This window comes from Anolis sagrei, chromosome 5 (genome assembly GCF_037176765.1).
Source record: "Anolis sagrei isolate rAnoSag1 chromosome 5, rAnoSag1.mat, whole genome shotgun sequence".
Classification (NCBI taxonomy): Eukaryota; Metazoa; Chordata; class Lepidosauria; order Squamata; family Dactyloidae; genus Anolis; species Anolis sagrei.
The window spans coordinates 186,996,481-187,019,140 of NC_090025.1; the positions used below are offsets into that span (position 1 = coordinate 186,996,481).

Here is a 22,660-nt window from a genome sequence, read left to right on the forward strand (position 1 = left end):
CTTGTGAGTAAACAGCATTTCTTGTTGTTTCTTTGTCAGTGTTGATGTGGAGATTGTCTGTTTTACCTACTCTGGAACATGGAACATATAATTGTTCTTGAAAGGGGTCCCTTTCAAATCTATGATACTATGTGTGTGTATGAATCATATGAATCTATATCTATGGCTGGGTGGCTTTTTGTCAGGAGGGCTTTGATTACGTTTTCTTGCTCCGGTGAAGGAGTTGGCCTGGATGGCCTTAAGTATTTTCTTTTGGTCATGGGGGTTCTGTTTGGGAAGTTTGCCCCAATTCTGTCATTGGTGAGGTTCAGCATGCTCTTTGATTGTAGGTGAACTATAAATCCCAGCAACTACAATGCCCAAATATCAATGTCCATTTCCCCCAAACTCCATCTGTGTGCCTACTTGGGCATAGGGAATATCCGTGTCAGGTTTGATCCAGATCCATCATTGTTTGAGTCTACACTGCTCTCTGGATGTAGGTGAACTACAACTCTCAAAGTCAATGCCCACCAAACCCTTCCAGTATTTTCTGTTGGTCATGGGAATCATGTGTGCCATGTTTGGTTCATTTCCATCATTGGTGGAGTTCAGAATATTCTTTGATTGTAGGTGAACTATAAATCCCAGCAACTACAACTCCCAAATGACAAAATCATTTTTTTGAGTGAAGGACATACATTGGGTTGTTAGGTGTATGCTGTTTGGTGTCAGTTGGCCCACTGGTTTTTGAGTTCTGTTAATCCCACAAATGAACATTACATTTTTATTTATATAGATTTTGGATATTTGTACCCCGCCCTTCTCAACCCCCTGGGGTCAACAGCAAGCTAGACTATTAATGGTCGAGAACTCACTCCAACCCGGGCTGGCTTCAAACTCATGACCTCTTGGTCAGAAGTGATTTGATGCAGCTGGATACTGACTAGCTGCGCCACTTGCTCAAGATCACTTAGTGAATTTCCATGACTGAATGGGATTTGAACCCTGGTCCCTAAAGTCTTTTTCCAGTACACAAACCATTACACTATACTGGCTTTCTGTTGGAAAAAAATCGAACCTGTATTGGGGAAGAGTATTTTTCTCCAAGTCAAAGTCAGTCTCATGGCAGTCAGAAATTAAAGGAGAAGCAGTAACTCAGGCTCTAATGAAAATAAGTGAGTTGCCATGGCTTAAATCAGGCCTATTAGGCCATGTCATGGTGCAGTCTTTGCTTTGTGCTAAGTGAAAAGAAACCGTGGGTGCCTAAATCGATCAAGTATAGTTTAAATCCTTCCTTTCACCCCAGTTTTGCTTTCCTGTTCTTCCTTGGTGCTCTGACCTTCTGAGAACTTGTAATTTTGGAGCTGTCAAGTGCTTGTATAATATTTATCAGATTGATTAGGCAAAAGATGAATCAATTCTGTTTACATATATTTGCATGTTATTAGAAATCTTAATGACTGCATTTGTGGAGAGACAGAAGGAAGTATGTGAGAACATTAGTAAAACAAACAGCAGTGGCTTATTGAAAAGGAAAGTCATTGATTTTTTTTTCAGTTGCTTTTTAGGTAATACATCATAGCCAAAATACTTTATAAATTAATGGTTGTTTCACAAATCTAATTTACCAGTGAATCTGATTAAGTAGTTCAGTTCCAACTCTTTCAAAATACTTTAAAGGTCTCATACACGATGGCCTGAAAAAATGAATAGGCATATATTGATTTCCCTAATTGCTGTGAAAATATTAATGACAGCATATGAAGTCATTATACAAGCTGAGCATTCCTCACTTGGAATGCATAAGGTATATATTGACACAAATGAATTTTGTGTTTAGATTTAGGTTCCATCTCCAGGATATGTACATAAGTATCCTCATTGTTATTCCAAAATCTCAAATCTAAAACTCTTCTGGTCTGAAGCATTTTGGATAAGGTATACTCAACCTTTATTTGCCTGAGCAAAAAGTCTCATCCTCAACACAGCAATGTATCAGGACAGTGTTTCCTATACCATCTGTATATTTAACAATATATTTATAAAAATACAATAATGTAATATTATTCTTCTGTTGGTTGGGTAATTGGAAACATGCCATACTTTCTGTAAAGTAGAGTAAGTGTAATAGATTTCCCTTGGCAAGATGAAACAACCTAATCTAATTATGCTTTTTATTGATCTCTTCATTCTGCCTCCTTGACATACATTGGTAGAATGAGGGAACTTTGCCAGTAAGTACCCTTAGAATCACAGAATCACAGACTCATAGAGTTGGAAGAGACCTCATGGGCCATCCAGTCCAACCCCCTGCCAAGAACAAGGAAATTGCATTCAAAGCACCCCTGACAGATGGCCATTCAGCCTCTGTTTAAAAACTTCCAAAGAAGGAGCCTCCACCACACACTGGGGCAGAGAGTTCCACTGCTGAACAGTTCTCACAGTCAGGAAGTTCTTCCTCATGTTCAGATGGAATCTCCTTTCTTGTAGTTTGAGTTATTGTTATTGTTTACATTTATTATATTTTCAAGACTGCAAGGGTGCTGTTAGGTGTTTGGAATTGTACTGATGATGCTTGAAATTTCTGTCCTCCTGGAATCAGTTTTCGTAACCAACTTTCTTGTTCTAATAATTCTTTCCATTGTCAGAAAAAAAATTGATTGATTTTGCTTAAATTCATGGTTGAAAGATGCAGTAGTTTCCGCTCAGGTTGACCATAAAGCAGAGGTGGGCATAGTGTTTCCCACCTGATGTTGCTGATGTGTAACTCCCAGTATTTCTCAGATTGACTATGCTGGATTGAACTTTTGGTTTGGCAAAAGTGGTTGAACTTTTGCCAAACCATATTCAAATATCATGGCGATAATGGTTTAAGTGATGCTGTAAGTCACTGGTTCTCAACCTGTGGGTTCCCAGATGTTTTGGCCTTCAACTTCCAGAAATTCCAACTGCTGGTAAACTAGTTCAGATTTCTGGTAGTTGTACGTCAAAACACCTGGGGACACACAGATAGAGAACCACTGCTGTAAGTGTTGCCTGTCAGCTAATGAAGATGCTTTCCTTCTGCTTCATGGTAAAAAGATGATAGGAAGGTGTAGCCCTGATGGAAGTAGACATGGAAGCTTGGAGCTCAAAGGACATACAATTGACTAGTTTTGCTGCAGCCTTTCCAACTTGTTGCTTCTTCTCAGATTCCTTCTATAGTTCTTACTATCTTCATATATGTATTTATTATCATGGTTTTATTTCCACTTTTCATCCAGAGCAATTTACAAGTCTCGAGTCTAGAGGTTCTTGTTGTTGCTGCTTCTGCAAGTAATTTCTCGCTTATAGTGACCCTAGGGAAACTCTCTCACAGGATTTTCTGGAGTTGAGAATGTATGACTCACTTGTCTATGGAAACCCAAAGTCACTCGATTGGTTTCCATTGGCAACTTCAATGATCAGACCATTATTATGATACTAAAAGGAAAGAAGGTTATGGGGAGAAGCAAAACCAGGCATTAGATTCTTGGTTGTAAAATCCAGTCAGCCTAAAGTTGTATCTAAGCACAGAAAAAAGGCAGTTGATTCATTTCTTACTGGGGGCCAAAGCACTGATAACTGGTTGTGGGATGCTCTCAAATGATGCTGGTCCCAGAAACAGTGGGGCGATGACAACAATGCTGGGGCTTCTGGAAATTATGTTTGCGCACCAGACTAGAGTTGTGATAAATGACTGGAATCATGTATCACTCCAGATGTTGGTGAATTGTAACTCCTAGTAGTCCTAGCTGAGGTAATCAGTGGTGAGAAATGTTGGGAATTATGACCCAACAACACCTGAAAGATTCCACACTTCTCTCTCTTGGTTTTGATCTGATGAAAACTTTGACCAGTTGGAGTTTCCACTGTTACTTTAGCTTTGTGTGCTGGCTGTCCTAAATGGGTGGCAAAAGTCTGAATTTCACATGTTGATCTGAGCCAGCCAGTGACTTGATTGAAAGTATTTAGTAATTTTTTAAAAAGTTCATGTTCACAGATGCTGGGTAATTTTTTTAACAGTATCAACATCCCATGCCAGTTGCCAAGGTAAATAGATTTCATAGATACAGCTTTCATAGAGCTGTCATGTTAAGAAAAAATACAGATTCTACCCGAGTTACCATTCCTGGTAAGAAAATGGCTTTGGCATTTCAAGTAGGATTCTGACTCCAGTTAATATTGACTTGACAGCAGGTGGAATCTGATCTCATGAAACAGCCACTTCTGGGTAATGTTCAGATTTGATGTGTGATCACTGAAGCATTGTATGGGGAGGTGGTTTCCCTTCCTCTGTGCCTATAGCTGAGCCAATGAAAAAATGTTTGGTGCTCTTTCTCTTCTTCCCTCTTTGCCCTTCCCATCCTGCCCACCTGGACCCACTGTTGTCTTGGTCAGACAGCTGTTCTCCTAAGCACAGAGATCAACTTATTTAATGTGTTGCCAGACAGAACTGACACTTGCCTTTTACAGATAGGTTACGTAGACTGTACATCTTGCTGATGTGAAATCCCAAGGAACTGAAGGACAAATACTGTAAAAGGGAGGAGAGCTTTTATAATCCTCAGCACAATTTTATTTGTTACCCATCTCTCCTCACAGTTCGAGATGGGGTATAACACAGTTAAAACACATTACCATACAATTCTTACAATTAAATGTTGTTGTTGTTCATTCGTTCAGTCGTCTCCGACTCTTCGTGACCTCATGGACCAGCCCACGCCAGAGCTCCCTGTCGGCCGTCACCACCCCCAGCTCCTTCAAGGTCAGTCCAGTCACTTCAAGGATGCCATCCATCCATCTTGCCCTTGGTCGGCCCCTCTTCCTTTTACCTTCCACCTTCCCCAGCATAATTGTCTTCTCCAGGCTTTGCTGTGTCCTCATGATGTGGCCAAAGTACTTCAACAATTAAATACATATATTGAATACATATATTAAAACAAATTACCATAAAATACACATGTTAAAATACATAGTACAAAGGTTCAAATACATTCTAAGACATTTAAAATACATAGTTTAAAATTGACTGAGTAGGCTTGGCAGGAGCAATAAATCTTTCATTGTGTTTTAATTCTGACAGCTCATTTAGTTGTTATAACTCTTCCAGCAGGTCATTTCACAGCTTTGGAGCAGCCAATGAATAGGTCCTCTGGGTGACAATTGCCACTTGGGTTCTGGAGAAAGCATTCCCCAGAGGACCTCAGTGTCCTGGGTGGATTATGTGGAGAGGATGATCCTGTCAGTAACCTGGACCCAAACCAAGTAGGATCATAAAGGCCATAACAAACACCTTGTACTTTGCCTGGAAATGAACTGACAGCTACAGGAGTGATTTTACTCATAGTATAGATGTAATATGTTCACTCCTGGATGTTTCTGTGACCAATCTGGTTGCCATGTTTTGAATGAATTAGAGTTACCGAACTTGGTACCAAAGTAGTCAAATGTATAGCACAGTGCAGAAGTCCAACCTTGAGGTTACTAGGGCATACACTGCTATCTTTAGGTTCTCAAATTCTAGGAAGGGGCACAGATGGCATATCAAATGAAGCTGATAATAAGCACTCCTGATCGTTGCAGCTACCTTGGTTGACATTTGGAGAGATGGAGCCAGGAACCCTTGTTCTAAGCTGCGAACACAGTCTTATAGAGGGAGTGTAACCCAATCCAGAACTGGTTGACATGCCTCCACCCTCAGATTAGGGCCCTTAATGGCAAGCACCTCTGTCTTACCTGGATTCAGTTTCAGTTTGTTTTTCTTCAGCCACCCCATTACTTCCTCCAGACATTCCTTTAGAAGAGACATGTTTTGAAGGCATGGAGAAGAAATATATTTGGGTGTCATCATCATACTGATAGCACCCCACCCTATGTCTCCAGATGATCTCTCCCAGCAGTTTCCTGTAAATATTAAAAATCATTGAGGACAGAATGGTATCTTGTGGTACAGCTCCTTGTTTTGAAATGGCTAAAGATATATAACTGGTGTATCAGTTGTGTGCCTTTAACCTATTGCTTTTATTCTCTTTATTCTCTTTATTCTCTTTTCCTCCAAGAGATGAATGAACCAAGGAGGATGAATGCACAAATAATGGAAACTTTAAAGAAAATTGAGTGTTTAGAGAGCTCATTTCCTTGTTCTCACTGAGAAACTATTTTTAAATTTCCTCGGGGACTGAAGGCCTTAGAAATCAATGAAGATATCCCAGCATTTTTAATATAACAGGTTTTTAGTCCCGTTGTCTCTCCTCTCAGCCCTAAAGTTAGTAGCAAAGCATTCTGCTCTTTGTAACTCAGTTCTTATTTAATGCCAAAATAGCTGTTTTGATGTGAATTCCAAGGCACATATTTTAGAAGGAAGAGCCTGCAGCTGGAAGAGATTGATTTGACAGTCCTGCGTTGTAGTTGTGTGAGTTGCTGGGCTGCAAGTGTTTTTGCAACAGGGCTGCAATCTTGCCTATAAGTATAGTATTGCTGTTGTAGGTTGATTGTGCTGAAGCTGAGCGAAAAGTTGGTTTTTGTTGTGTGCCTTTTAAGTTTTTTCAACCTATGCAGCCCTGAGACAAACCTATCAACAGGTTTTCTTGGCAAGATTTGGTCAGAAGAGGTTTGTCATTACCTTCTCCCAAGGCAGAGAGATGTGATTTGCCCAAGATAATTCAGCAGGTTTCATAAGAGCTACAAAGTGTTTATCCACATTTGTTTGCTTATGTTACAGATGGGGTCATGGAATAGGATGCAACTGTTTTCCTGTGTTGTTTACTTTTACAGAGAAATGTAAGCTTTCCCTTGCTTTCATGTCCCAAATGTTTCATTGCCAATGATTGGTGTAGCCTTTACTGATGTCAGATCTCCCTTTGCCATCAACTTAAAGTCATTGGTGACATCTCAAGATAGATGCGTCTCTGTGATCCTCTGTTGCCATGTTTCATCCCTTAAAATGACTTTTAGTATCTATGCCTGAGTAAGAAGCCTATAAACTTGGAAAGTTTGCATCATATATTTTTTACTGATTGGTTGGTGTGTTGTTGGATTTCACACATCTCTTACAGATTGGTGCAACTCATTCCAATTTTTATGCAGACGTGGGCCTGAGACTGGAAAATTGCTCATACCTTTCAGACTGGTCTATCCAAATCACTTTCCCACACAACTTCTTGTTTAGCATTGGCACATGGAAGTATAAATATAGAACATGGAATTTTCTCTTTGATGGTAATGTTTAGGTTTAGGCTTTCCAACACTATCAGCACAATATACCAGGGACACATTGTGATAATGTATAATGAGAATTTTACTTGTTTTATTGATTAAGCTCCTAAAATAGGATGGCCACAGTTTCACTCTGGGGTCTTATGTGCTCTGTTTTTGCAGCTTTTGAACTTCCAGACATTCAAAAAATATATTGCCAATTTTGACAATCCACATGGCCTTTGGTGAACCTTTTAACCTGCTACAGTTGCCTATCATGGACTCAAATGTTTTTTGTGGTGCTGTGAGGTTATGGATTCTTCATAACCTGAGATAACTGTTGTTTCATTACCATGCAGTATAGTTACTGAAGGAACGAATGAGCCAAATAGTAGTTGGTCTTGTTGACCAGATAATTTGGGCCAGCTTGGTGGAGAATTATAACACACAAGTTTTAACATTAAACAGCTAGTTAGTGTGATTGGCTCTTCAGGAACAAAATTACAAACTTGGATTATTTATTTATTGTTGTTGTTGTTGTTGTTGTTATTATACTGTAGTTTTTACTGTTTTAATGTTCTAACTTTTTAATGATATTATTTGTACTGTTTTGTTGGAAACCGCCTTGAGTCGCCGATTGGCTGAGAAAGGCGGTATACAAATACAGTAAATAAATAAATAAATTTATAGTATTTCTTTGATTCTAAGATACCATTGACTGTAAAACACAGACTAATTTCAGTACCGCTAACAGAAATATATATCTATATGTGTGTGTGTGAATGTTATATATATAAGACTGTTTATATGGGGCTTTTGTCTTAGAACCAAAGAAATAAAGTATGTCAACTGTTCAAGATACTATGGAGCATGACTTCTAAAATCAGACCTCTGTTATATAACCAAACTTACCCTCTGGTTCTTTTTTGGTGTGTGATAAAATTAGGGGGCAACAGCTGGAATTCAGCAACAGAGCAGCATTTTCCTTGCCTCTGAAAGGCCCCACACCCCAGTCTCTAGGCAGGACTTGGAGAAACTCCAGTTTGAAATCCTGGACAGACCCTGCCAGATAGTGTAAACACTTCTGAGGTAGATGAATGAATGGCTTTGACTCATTATAAAGCAAATTTCACCCATCCAGCAGATTGGCAGCTACTAAGTTGGATGGAAACTGGTTGTCATTTCAACTGGAAAGTCAGGAGTTCTTGCTAACTTTGGACACACACCAGGAAAAAAAACAAACTTATTTTTCCCTGTAATGCACAAATATTCTCTTCTAATATCAGCGGGGTTTTTTTTTTTTTTTTTGGAAGAATATGACTAATTTATTCAGTCATGTATACCTCTTGTTTTGGATCCTGGCAGTAGGGAGAATTTTTTAAGTGGGAGCAATGGCAGGTGAAAATAGACAGCTAAAAGAGAGTTTGCTGTACCACCACTACACATCGCATAAACCTCTTCTTTCCATTTAGCTTTCGGTTCCTTCTCAGACATATAACACTCAGTTTAAATAGCTTTTTTAACAACCCCCCCCCCCCCCCATTGAGCATCAGACTGACAGATTCTATGCTGTACAACAGATGTTAACATCTGTAGTGTGGGCATAACACCTGACAGTTGAGCAAGCTTCTCCAGGGCATTTTTTACTGATAGAAGAATCGAGCTGCATTGAATGTTTTTGGCACAGAAGGAGAAGCATGTTAAGCTGTGTGTTGCCTTTTTTCATGTGGAAGCACAGGTATGTTTTTTGTGTAGACTGATAGTCTTTACTGAGTTATTTCTTTCTCCTTGTGATGAAGAGTGTGCCATTGTAACTCTGCTGACTGCATTACAACCCCACTGGATCCTATAAGATTATCTCACAAGCTTGTGAGTGGATTGGTGACAGGGGAACTAGCAGAATTGTCCCTGATTTTTTTTAATTACACGGAGTAACAAAAGTCTGCATAAAGCTAGCATATGTTGTTTACAATTTCCTTTTGCAATAATAGCTTCTTTTTTTATTAAAAAGTTACACGATTCCTCTATTTGTTCTCCTTAGAGATCCATGTGCCAACTCAAAAAGCCATGCCTTCTGTTTAAATGGCTAAGTTTTGTAATAGTTCTTCTTTTTGTGAGTCTCATAGCAATACATTTTTAGTTTGTAACTTAATACTAAAACTATCCTGAAACTTTATTATTAGTTTACAGGTTTTTTTTTAAAAAAAACAACAACCCAGATTTGATTGGTGGTACTAGAATATGGAAGTAACCTTTGAATCTTCAAATTAATTTCTTGTTAAAATGTTTGATACCATCTATCCCTGAAGTGTTTTTCAATTCTTTCTTAGTTTAGTGAGTTCGGGATGGCATTTTCAGTTCTTGCACAAACAATATAAGAAACAGACTGGGCAGAGAGATAGTACCTGCTTATGGGTTCTGTTTTCAATCTGTCTCCCACACTGTGGCATACTGGATATGCCTGTCTGTTCATATGTGTTTGGTTTATAAAGTGATGTTTTCTTATACTAATTTATGGAGCATAAAAATAATATACAGAATTATGGGTTTAATGCAATTATTGTTGCAGGATACCCGGCTATTATGCCCCAATTCTATGATCTGTGATCTTTTACTTGAAGGCTGAGAAGCTTAGGGTGCATCTACATTGTAGAATTGCTAACTACTTTAACTCATGGTTCAATGCTAAGGAATTATGGAAGTTATAGTTTGGTACTTTGGGCAGAGAAAGCTATAGGTCTTTTAAAACTACACTTCCCATGATTCCATATTTTTGAACCATGGCAGTTAAAGCGAAGTCAAACAGCATTAATTCTGCAATGTAGATGTGACAGCAACTGTTCCAGAACAAGCGCCTTCCCCACCTGCTCTTATTTACCTTTTCTTTCTTATCATGTACTTTGAAAATCAAAAGTTACGACTGCATTTCCCCAGCTGGTAAAATGCAATACAACTCTTCTTTCAAAAGTGGGAGAGCCAGAAAGTGTTTGTGCATTTTCATGAGAACCGACTAGAGCTGTCTGTTTTGGGATAATGCTGTTGGATGCCCACCTTGGTTTTCTTTATTTTATTGCCAGATCCAGAGGAGATAGAAGACAACATAATGTGTGACTGTCAGGATAATATAGCTATATAGTTCTGGTAGTACAGTTATTTCTTATGGTTTATGTTGTTGTTCATTCGTTCAGTCGTCTCCGACTCTTCGTGACCTCATGGACCAGCCCACGCCAGAGCTCCCTGTCAGCCGTCACCACCCCTAGCTCCTTCAAGGTCAGTCCAGTCACTTCAAGGATGCCATCCATCCATCTTGCCCTTGGTCGGCCCCTCTTCCTTTTGCCTTCCACTTTCCCCAACATAATTGTCTTCTCTAGGCTTTGCTGTCTCCTCATGATGTGCCCAAAGTACTTCAACTTTGGCCTAGTAGCCTTCCTTCCAATGGTTTATAGAATGGTTTATAGAATCTATGTATGTGTATCTTTCTTGAATTGCCCAAATATTTAAGGCCAGAAGATGAAAGATCAGAGACAGGGTCCTCTTGTAGGACTAGGAGCATGGAAACGTGCCATTGATCTTTTGGTTTTTGTCTGAGGACAATTGTCACTAAATAATTACTAAAATCACCACAAAGCATAAGCTACTGGCATCAGTATATTTTAATTGTTCTAAACAATAGTCAAAACCTTATAATCCTTCACAATCTATAAAAGCCACAAAAATAACAACAATAATAATGTGCAATATTTAATAAACTCTCCTTCAGTTTCACAGCTATCAGAAACAGAAAAGGGACAACTTGTCAATAAAAGGCCAATGAAATACAACAATTAACGTAGCTGATTACAGACTTACTTACCAAATTACTATGTAAAACTGGTAATTAACTAAAGAGTAAGGAGCGTTAAACACTGAAATTAAGTTATGAGGGACAAAATTTGATTGAGAAGAGAGATGTTTTCCAAACATCCTTAAAGTGGGGCAGATAGAAAATGGCGAGTTGTTTATCTGATGGGGGATATTTTCATAGGAGGCTGTGAGTGAAAGGAAGAGGATTTGGGGTGGCAAAAAGGTACTGATTAAGGAATTCTGTAATTAATGGAAGGACCAAAAAGAGAGAGAGAGAGAACATAGAGAACAAAATTGATTTTATATGGGAAAATACCATAAAGAGACTTAAAAATTAAAAACAGCAGTGTAAAAGGAAAGGAAAGCAATAGAGAAACACATTGAAAGGGAAACATAAGAGTTGACATTTTAACAAAATAGTTAATCTGTCATAACCCTGGATTGATAAAAATGAGCACTCATGCTGACAGACAGAAGGAGGGGAATTTTACAGATATTAGAGGAACCTTGGACATAAAGTCTGAACCTTTTTTCTTTAAAGTATTTGTTTCTATTTTGGCTCTAGAGACCAGGTTTTGACCAGGAGGACTATGATATATTGCTTAGAAAGAGCAGTAATCGGAACTAGAAAAGAGAACATGGGAGAGAAGCTGTGAGATTGAAGCAGACTTGTTTCCTGTTCCTCCAAAAGACAGAATTTGAAATCGCAGGGTGGAAAATTTTGACTTAGCGTTAGGAAAAAAAAATCTGTAACAGCTGGGTTGTTGTAGGTTAGTAGTTTGCCTCAGAAGGTGATGGACTTCCCTTTCGCCAGAGGTATTTGAGCAGAAACTGGATTACCAGTTATTGACCAAGTTGATGCATGTGGAAGCAGAAAAATCACAACTATCTTAATCATCTTTTCCCAATATTTAACATATTGACCTACCCTCACCTGTCTTTCTCATACACAGCTTCTATTACTGCTCTGTCATTTTTCAATAAAAATTTCCAAGCTTTCCCCCATGTTCACCATTTTGCAAGTCTTGCAGTTCCTATGAAAAATGGCATAGAGCAGCAGCAGAATTGACAGCAAATAATCTGCTTGTAATCAAAGTTAAACCTACAACAGATAGTAGTTTCATCCTGGTTTGGGCAAGGTGTTGAACTAGATTTCCTCCAAGCTCCTTTTCAACTCTGATTTCATTGTTCAGTCGGGTGAGTCTACTGCCTATCCTTCCTGACTTCCTGTACAGTTCACTTTATTGTCTAGCAAATTCAAAAGGCTGTAGCACATTTTCCTTTGTGCAATACAATGCAAGAAAACTGAACCTCCCTGGCTGTTTGGAACAGTGATTGGCAAACCTCATTAACACTTTGTTGATTCTGAAGATAGGTGTGTGACAATTTCTATATCTGATCTAACCTGTCGATGGTTTTGACATGTGCCATGAACACAAATGATGTGTAAGTTTCATTCCATTAAGTATGTAGATTTGCATTGGTTGGACTTCTTAATTATTTCCATCTTGAGCAGCTCTGTGACTTGCAGGTGGCTTGTCACCCTATTTTCTGGAAATAGTCAACAGTGTTCCTATTGACGCACAGTGCTCTCCGTTGTTTAATGGTTTGATCTGTAGTGTAACTAAAACACGGCATTCAGAATGGAAGATGTTTTCCTCACTAGCTACAGAAGTTCCATTCTGTTTTTTAAGGGCAGTACTCAAAAAGAAACAAAGATCCCTTTTCACAAGCCGAATCTGGTGCCGTCTTGGCTTTCCCAGAGAAACTCCAAACTGGGGCCAGACTTACACATGGTAGAAAAAGGCAGTCCCGTGAAGACTGTTTGTCAGGCAGCTATCTGTCTATGTAAGAATAGATTCTACTTAGATATAGCAAAGAGAAGTTTATGCACCCATTCATTCATTATTCCAGTTTCATGAAGCTTTCTGAGAGCAAATTCAGCCGGTTGTAAATTCAGTCTTGTTGAATGTACTTTTCACAGTAGAGCAGTGCTATCCAACAAGCACATAACTGCAATAACAACAACAACAACAGATAAGTGGAAGATTTCTCTGTAAAGTGCAGAGCTTTCATAGTAGTTGCCTGAACAGCATGGAACACATAATGCCATTCTTGGTTGCATTTTGGAAATGGGCTAAAATGATATCCTCCATCTAGTGTTGGAAACTGTCTGGTAGAACATCTGAGTTCAGATGCTCCTTTAGCTATGCCACTGGGATGAAAAGGAAGCAAAGACTTCTGCATTGTTCTTGTTCAGGATTGTGAAATGAGATCGAAAGAGTACCTTTTTTGGCAAATTCCAAATTAAATGGCTACCAACTCGAGCTGAGTACATGGTGTCTAGATGACAATAATATTAGTCTCAAGTAAAGTAGACCCACTGAGTTAATCGGACTGACGATCTGGTTTAACAAGTCCCATTTGTTAATGGGTTTAGTCTAGTTGGGCTTGCCAATTGGCTTTAGCCTTATGGCTGGCACATTGCTCTTATAAAATGAAATGGATATGTGCACTGTACATTTTACATTAATTACATTAGGCGATCCCTCCTAGCCTGACGATGATGGCCATCCAAGTGTAATGTCTTGGTGGTGGGTCCATAGGTGGCTGTGAAGCCCTATTCTTGATCTGCATGTTCTCCCACAGTGAGGATATCGGTTTTCAGGTGGAAGGCCGTTGCTGTCAGGGTTAGCCTGATGTGCCTTCCTCTTGGCACATTTCTCCCTTTTGCCCTCCATTTCTGCCTCTTCGAATTCTGCAGCATTGTTGGTCATAGCTGTAAGGAGAGAGGTTGGGAGCTGTCAGGGTTTGAGACTGCATTGCTTTTCCAGGGGATCTTGAAAGGCTACCTGCAGTCCATCTTTGAATTTGTAAATTAAGGAGAAGCTTTATTGGAAGAAAGGCAGGATATAAATGAAATGAGAAATAATTAGACTATTTTGTAATGTTTTGTATGTGGGGATATTGGAGATCTTTCAAGCAGTGATGCCCCACAGAGAAGTTAACTGAGTGTCCTCTGTTATGTCTGAGAGGAAGAAAGACAGGAGCTACGTAGCCAAACAACTTAAAAACTTTGGCTAACCATTTCTTCATGTGTTTACTTTCCTTCTTTTAGTTTTGATCTTTTATTGTGCTTGACCTCATTGGGAGGCTAAATATGGCATTGTAGATACATCTTCCTGCTTTTCTTGTTATTGTTTCAGGCTATGTAGATAAATAAGTACCAAGGGAGTTTTGGTCATGAGAGCCAATCTCTAGCAATGCAACACATTCTCTTTTGTGTACAGAGAGGTTTCACAAAGAATGGGGCATGAAACTGTGGGCTGGGCTCTTACAACTTTCTTTTGCTGTCACATCACTGGCAGTAGGCTGGCTTACAGTAAGCAGTTTGGAAGAGAATAGATTTGGAATTAGTACACAGGCTAATTAGTTTTAACACACAGGCTAATATTAACCTCATCCTCTTACAGTGGTTAGTGGAAAAGGTTTACAAGTGTCCTTACCAGTTCCAGAACACAGTTCTTGCTTTTCATTGAGGAAAATGTTTACAGTGTTCCTATCACTTTTTAGCATAAGGTTTTATTAAAATGTTCACTTCTGTATAATTTAAAAACCAAACAGGTATGGAAGCAGGGGTTTGAATGTGCACAGAAAAGCTTTTGTGAAAAATATAACCTCTCATTGTGACATTGAAGACATAGCCATTTTGGTCTGGATCAGTATGCAAAGGGATTATTGTCGTCATTCATTTATACAGTGGATCTCCTACAATTACAGGTTTAATTTAGGTCGATTTGATTATACATGGGTAATCTTTTACGGATTTCATTATCATGGATTTGATTAATGTCTTCTCTCTAGGAACCTCTAGGCGATTCTATGATTAACTTTGGCAAAGGACCCTAGAGCAGTGTTTTGTAAACTCTGCTCCTCCAGATGTTTTGGACTTCAACTCCTACAAGTCCTAACAACTGGTAAGCTGCCTGGGATTTCTGGGAAGGGAAGTCCAAAACACCCGGAAGAGCAGAGTTTGACACACAGTGTCCTAGAGATTGCTCAAGAAGTGTTTTCTCAAGTTTTAAAAAGGTTTCTGTTGGCAGTTTTCCCACATTTAAGGAGATCCTGCACTAGAATTCTTGAAAGCTTTGGAAAACAAAGTTTTAATTGAAATTTAATTGAAATTTTGAAATAACAATCAAAGGACCATAAACTTTCAGGGAGGCAATTTCAAGCATATGAAGGAGCGAATGGGAAAGGACAAAGTATCTGATGAAGTAGACTTAAGTCTACAAAAGGTTATGCTATTAACTTATTTCTCTCAGTACATCTCATTTTACAAAAATAGTAGTCTTTGTGGAGCATGGATGGTAATGACATGCTCCTTGATGAAGGAATCATGGACTTAACATACATGCAGATGTTACTACTTCTCTCTTTTGCAGGCCTCTATACATTGAAAAAAGTCTTGCTTGCCAAAGAGAAGAGATTGAAATAATTGCATCCCTGGTGTGTCTCAATTTGTGATATAAAGGGAGGTTTTTCTCCCAAGGAATAATCAAAATTAAAATATTTAGCAACATGCCTCCATATGACCCTCAAGCAGAACAGTAAAAAGTATTTTGACTGCTGAATTGAACGGTGGGCAATGTGGAACATTCTGTACATTTTTGGTCTGCAATTCCTATCAGCGCTAGGTACCACGGGAATACTTCCAGTAGGGTAAAATCTAAGGAGCCAACCTGATTTAGGACTTAACAGAGAACCTTTCTTCATATGTTGAGCTCTCTGATTCACTGATCATGCTGGCTGGGATTGATGAGAAGTAGGTACTCATTTTTGAGTCTACACCAAAGGTTTGAATTGCACCTCACTGTATACAGATAAGGCAAAGAAAACAAATACATGATGGAATGCTAATCTGAAATAATTATAGCCTGTTTATAGTCTGTCTTACAGAGTCCATTTATTTCAAAGTAACAAGCATATAAATCCAAAGTGTATAATTGACAATCAATGAAAACCATAAAATGATTCAACTACAAGAGGGGCAATAACTTTTGAAGTAGCAGCATCACCAATTGGAGCAATAACAATTACATCAAATAAGATTATATGTGTACCTTTATGTTGTCTATCAGCTTATGGCATCCCGAAACATTTTGTAGGGTTTTCTTAAGCAAGGAGTACTCAGAGACAGTTTTTACCAATTCCTTACTCTGAAATATACATTTCAGCACTTGGTATTCATTGGCCGTCTCCCATTCAAGTACTAACTAGGACTGACTGCTTATCTTCTAAGATCAGATGAGATCTGCTTCCTTTAAGGCAGTGGTTGACCAAGGCCTACTTGACCAGGGCCCACTTTGACCAGGGCTCACTTGAACAGGGAGCACTTGAACAGGGACCACCTTGACTGGGGACCTTTTGACCAGGGACCACTCTCCAACATTAGTACCAAAAGGGATGGGCCTGGTCAGCTCTGTTGAAAGGAGCGGGGGGAAAAATAAAGAGGAGGGAGGTTTGTGGACTTGATTTTCGTTCTGGCAGCCTATTGCTGGGCTATGGCCCACAGGTTGAGAACCACTGCTTTAAGGTATCTAGGTCCTAAGATAATATGTACTGCAGCCAACTAAGTGATCATGGGCAATTTACATTCTTTCAGGGCCGTTCTAGACATATCCTGGGATCTGATCCCAGGTTTTCTTCTCTAAACTGGATTATATGAGTCCCTACTGCCAGATAATCTGGGATAAACAGAAAACCTGGGATCAGATCCTGGGGTATAGGGCCTAGTCCGGAAGGACTCTTAGCCTCAGATGAAGGCAAAGGGGGTGGGGGGACCCTTAACAAATCTTACCAAGAAAACTCCATGACAGGTTCACCCTAGGCCTGCTATAAGTTGGAAACTATTTGAAGGCACATAATAATGATAATGATTATATTATACATGTGGCCCTCATATAAATTTGTTTGTGTCCCCTAAGGGCTCCCTACCCCAATTTAAAAAAAAAAAATATTACCTAATGCCAAGAAAATCTGCTTTTCTTAGTATGTCTCTGTAATTTTCTTGTTATGTTTCACATTTGTGCCAGAATGGTGACTTTTCATCTTTAACCACACAGAATGTGCATGGAAAATCATCTTGATTTGCCTTGCTTCCCTGCATAATCAGGCATCAACCATCTTTCACATTCTATCCACAGACAGAACTGAGAGTGCTGGGGAAAGGGGAATGCAAAAAGTCAACTCAGTACTTTCCCTTCTCCCACAGCCGGATTGGGTTCTTGACTGCTTACTAGTGAGATATTTGTCTGGCATCCCAAAGTGTGATTGTGCCAGGAAAGAAGGTATGTTTTCGGTTGGGTGAATGAGACACTCATTCTTACACACCTTCTTTCCCAGCAGGATTCCTGGGTGGAATTTAAGAATAAACAGTCTCCCTCCTTCCAGCAATTTGCATTAATATGGGGTGTAGGTGTGTCCTTTCTTTTATGTTTATTGACCACTGACTGCTCAGCTCATTCCGCCTGTGGTTCAGCTACCACTCAACAATAAAAGGATAATAAATTCAAGCAGAAACTTGGAAAGATGTAAAAGCATGATCCCAGTACAAGGAGGGGTTTCAGTTATCTGTTGATCTTACTTCCTCACCCCAAGTTACCTTTCACACTCAAATTCCTGATCATGTTTTTTTTACTTTGGACCCCTTCCTGAGAGGCCGGCCTATTGAAATGTTCTCTAATTTTGGGCTTGTTCTCAGATCATGGGTTTTAGAGATACAGGCCTGTACCTGTTTGGGTTATCAGTGTACATTAGAATGAGGAGTCTCAAGGGAGTTGCATAGCCATGTTGTTATTTAGTATTGAACAGAATTGAAGAATGGAACTTTCCTATTTGAAGAACCAGCTAGTTATACTCTCTTTCAGGACACTTCTTCCTGATTTATTTCCCTTTCCAGCTCCAACTAAACACACTCAAACACAAAATCGGATTTTGTGTGTATGTGTAGGGTGTTTCCTTTATGATTCGTGTTTTATTTAACATTCAGTTCTCCGAAGCCCTCCTTTTTCTGCATGAGTGAAGCCATTTTGCTTACATAAGGGTAAACATGTGGATGCCCCAAGACTTGTAGTCATGTTAAGGCTAATAAGAAGGATTTCATACCTAAGGAGAATTTGTTCTCTGCTGTTTCAAGGTTGAAGATTGTAGAGAGAGACTGAAGTACCATTTCCCCCTTGTTAGATCCCCTCATGGTGCTTTTCTAGAACAAGAGTCCTGTTAGCGTGTAGAGCAGAAATTATCCTCTAGTGCTTTAACATTTCAACATAGTTATTGTGACCTAAAGAGACATGGTCCAAAACCTGTTTCATAACCATGCTGCACAGTTGTTGCTATTGCTCTTGATTCTTCTGCCCCCTGCTTCCACTTAAAAATAGAAATTTAAAACACTCTTTGAAGAGAAATGTTTTCACAACCTCCTTAGAAGCAGCAAAAGTGGGAATGGAGTGCCTTGCCCAACGTGGGAGCAGTACTGGAAAGAGCCTTGGTCTTATGTTTTCAAGTACATGAATAAATGATGAAAACAAACACTTTGGAATATTTTGCAGGACATTTTTCCACCTTCAGGTTAAGCAGTCCCACAGAATAGCAGGCAGGGATTAGTCAAAAGCTGTCCTTGTTACATCCTTGAATTGAATTGTTTTTTGCCAGCACTGTGAACTGCCCTGAGTCCTCTTTGGGGTTGAGAAGGGCGATATATAAACATCACAAATAAATAATCATAATCTATATAAATAAAAATGTAATGTTCGTTTGTGCTACCATCAGAACTCAAAAACCACTGGGGGAATTGACACCAAATTTGGACACAAGACACCTAAAAACCCAATGTATGTCCTCCACTAAAAAAAAATTGATTTTATCATTTGGGAAATGTTGTTGCTGGGATTTATAGTTTACCTACAATCAAAGAGCATTCTGAACTCCACCAATGATGGAATTGAGCCAAACCTAGCACACAGGGCTCCCATGACCAACAGAAAAAACTGGAAGGGTTTGGTGGACATTGACCTTGAGTTTGGGAATTGTAGTTCACCCACATCCAGAGAGCACTGTGGACTCAAACAATGATGGATCTGGACCAAACTTGGCACGAATATTCCATATGCCCAAATATGAACACAGATGGAGTTTAAGGTAAATAGACCTTGACATTTGGGAGTTGTAGTTGCTAGGATTTATAGTTCACCTACAATCAAGGAGTATTCTGAACCCCACCAATGACAGAATTGGGGCAAACTTCCCACACAGAACCCTCATGACCAACAGAAAATACTGTGTTTTCTGGTGGTCTTTGGCAACCCTTCTCTTACCTCCACGCAACCCCCCCCCCCCCCCGGAGTCCCAAAGCCCCGGTTGAGAAATGCTGCCTTAAGGCCATCCAGTCCAACTCCCTTCACCAGGGCAAGAAAACATAATCAAAGCCCACCTGACAAAGGGCCATCCAGGCATTCACACACACACACACATACATATGACAGATGCAGTATCAAAGGTTTGAAAGGGGCCCCTAAAAAAGGACACTGATATGTTGCATGTTCCAGGGTGGGCAAACCAGACAATCTCCACATCAACACTCGCAAAGAAACAGCAAGAAATACTGTTTACCCACAAGCATAAAGACATTACATATATTAGAAACCAACACTTTCCCATTACTTTATTTTCTAGATCATCAGACTGGGCCACAGCAATGCATGGTAGGGGACCACTAGTAATCATAATAAAAATAACCCTGGCTTGTCAGTAATGTTAAAACCTCCCCAAATAGGTATAATTGATTGTCAGTGGAGGAGTCTATCACAATGCAGTTTACTTCCCTTGCCTTTCTTCAATCATTTTTTTATTATTAAATTTAAATTTAGTATGCCCCTTGTCCTACAATATCATGTACAGGAGCCATGGTGTTCGAAACATACTACAGTGTAAAGACACTTTATTCAGCTTTTTTTCATGTCAGAAGCAACTTGAAAAACTGCAAATTGCTTCTGGGGTGAGAGAATTGGCCGCCTGCAAGGACATTGCCCAGGGGATGCCTGGATGTTTTACCATCCTGTGGGAGGCTTCTCTCGTGTCCCTGCATGAGAAACTGGAGCTGACAGACGGGAGCTCACTCCGGTCTCTGGATTCAAATAAAAAAGGTTGCATGTCCAACTTGCAGAAAATCCCAGTTCAGTATCTTTACACCGTGGCTGCTGCTTCTGTGTACCTTGAAGACATTTCTGAGTTATGGCAACCCTGAGATGAATATATCACAAGATATTATTGGCAAGATTTGTTCAGAGGGAGGTTTCCATTGCCTTATTCAGAAGCTGAGAGTGTCATGAGGTAGTTCACCTTCGGAGTTTCTATGATATTTGAACCTGGTTTCCAAATTGTAGTACAATGTTTAATCTGTTACACCAGAGCTTTGCAAACATTTGATGTTGGTGACATATTTTTTAGACATGAATCATTTCACAACACAGTAATTTACTAGCAAACTGGGTATTAAACCTTATAAGATATACAGACACATAAATAAACGGTAATAACGAAAAGTATAGAGACAAAACATATCTCTTTCATTTATAATTTTTTAAATATCAAATTTATTACTTATTTCACATAGACTTAGAGGTTTCTTCTGACACATTGCAGCTGGCACACCAGCTTGTCATGACACACAGTTTGGAAAGCTCTGTATTGTACCATGCTGGCTCTCACCTTTACATGCAGTGGTTCCCATTTTTTTTTTAACCAAAGATCACTTTGACCAGGGACCACTCTCCAACATTAGTACCAAAAGGGTTGCGAATCAGTTTTTGGCCAACTTTAGATTTGGTTTGGTTATTTGGGGTGCTGATTCAGAAAACCGCATTGGATAGACCACATCAGCTCTAGTTTCTGATACAGAACATATGCCATCCAGTAGTTGCCATCTGCTCGCCCACAGAAAACCATATTTAATAAGCCTCGGCACTATAAGAGGGTTTGCGAGACCAGTCACACTTGTTGCAACTGTGTAGTAACGGTGAGGCCACAGACCATATTTTCATTCTTGCAGACCATTGATTGGGAACCATTGCATTAGAGTCATCCATTAAAACTTTTTGGGGATTGAAGTATGGGAAATTTCAGACATGCTTTTGAACATTACTGAGGATAAAAATGCTTGCATAAAGTTGTTTGATCATTACTGTTTTCTAGTATTATTATTATTATTATTATTATTATTATTAACTTTATTTGTACCCCGCTAGCATCTCCCGAAGGACTCGATGCGGTTACAAAGGCCAAGGCCTGAAAACACAACATAACAATACAAAACCTAAAGCAAATTAAAACAATTAAAGCAATATTAAACAACAAGCAATAAACAATACACCAAGACACAATAAAACTGGGCCCGGCCAGAGTAATGGGTACAGAATTAAAAGTGCTGATGTATGTGATTTATGTGCATTTCTTCTGTTTTACAGAGAGATTGAAACTGGCATTCTTCTCCCATTTCAAAATAGATATTGATACTTAAAAGTTTTTCCCATATCAAAAAAATAACTGTGACAAGTACTGATGTATTTTAGTATGCTGAGGCCAAATAAAGGCGCCATCAGACTTGGAGTTGACAGTCAGGTCAGCAGCTAGTAACCTCTTTTTGTCAGTGGGGAACCACTTGCTACAATCCTCTTTGCCTTTCACAAACATAGGCGTCATGGGACGGTGACTTTTGGCAATAGGGCATTGGATGCCTGAAATAGTTGCTTGAGCCAAGTGGAGCCTGACAGTGCTTCTCCCAGGAAGGCAGGTTGGTTCTGGAAACTGACTTGGAAAGTTCATCTTGTATTGTGCTCTTGTTGAACTCTTAAGATAAATATTAGCAGGTCTTATTGGTAAAATCCAGGGATATGTGAAGCAAAAAACCCCCTGGAACTTTGCCCATCTTTGTGCCTGGATCATAGTACAAATAGGTTTGTCAACATCTAAATTAGTAAGAATTACCTTCAGGAGATTATCATGTCAAGGAAGATGGTTCTTGACATCTTTTAAAGGACCAGAATGCCAGGAATTCTTCAGACAGGTTGTACACCAAAAAAGTGGAAGGAGAATTTTGATTGACAATACAATGTTGCAAGATATATCTTTTCCTTGATATATTCCAAACACGTTTCTCGTCTGGTCTCAAGTTATTGTGATATTAAGATATCAATCTCCCTCAGGAGCCTGCTTTCCTCCCCACAGGCTTTCTATTCTTATTACCTCTCTCTAAATGTCACTCACTGCTTGCATGTTTGACCCTTGGATATTTGCATTTCCTTTACTCAGGACTTTGGCCGAATGCTAGATGTTGACTTGCAGGGAGATAATGCTATCTGCATTAATTTTTTAGACTACCAAAAGTGGAGCAAAATAATACACACTTGGGAATCCCCCATTTCTGCTGCAATCTAGGACTCTGAAACCACTCCAAGATGCCTCATAATGATATTCATTGCAATTTAGGCTGCTGAAAATTGAAGGTGGGGATGGGGATCCCTAGAAATTAGCAGCCTTATTCTTTACCTGAATGTCAGAGACG

General features: G+C 39.3%; 1 protein-coding gene across 7 annotated transcripts in view; it reads left to right on the forward strand.

Moving 5' to 3' along the window:
• USP6NL (USP6 N-terminal like) overlaps positions 1-22,660 on the forward strand; it is a 166,903-nt gene that overhangs the window by 42,222 nt on the left and 102,021 nt on the right. The window lies entirely within an intron of this gene.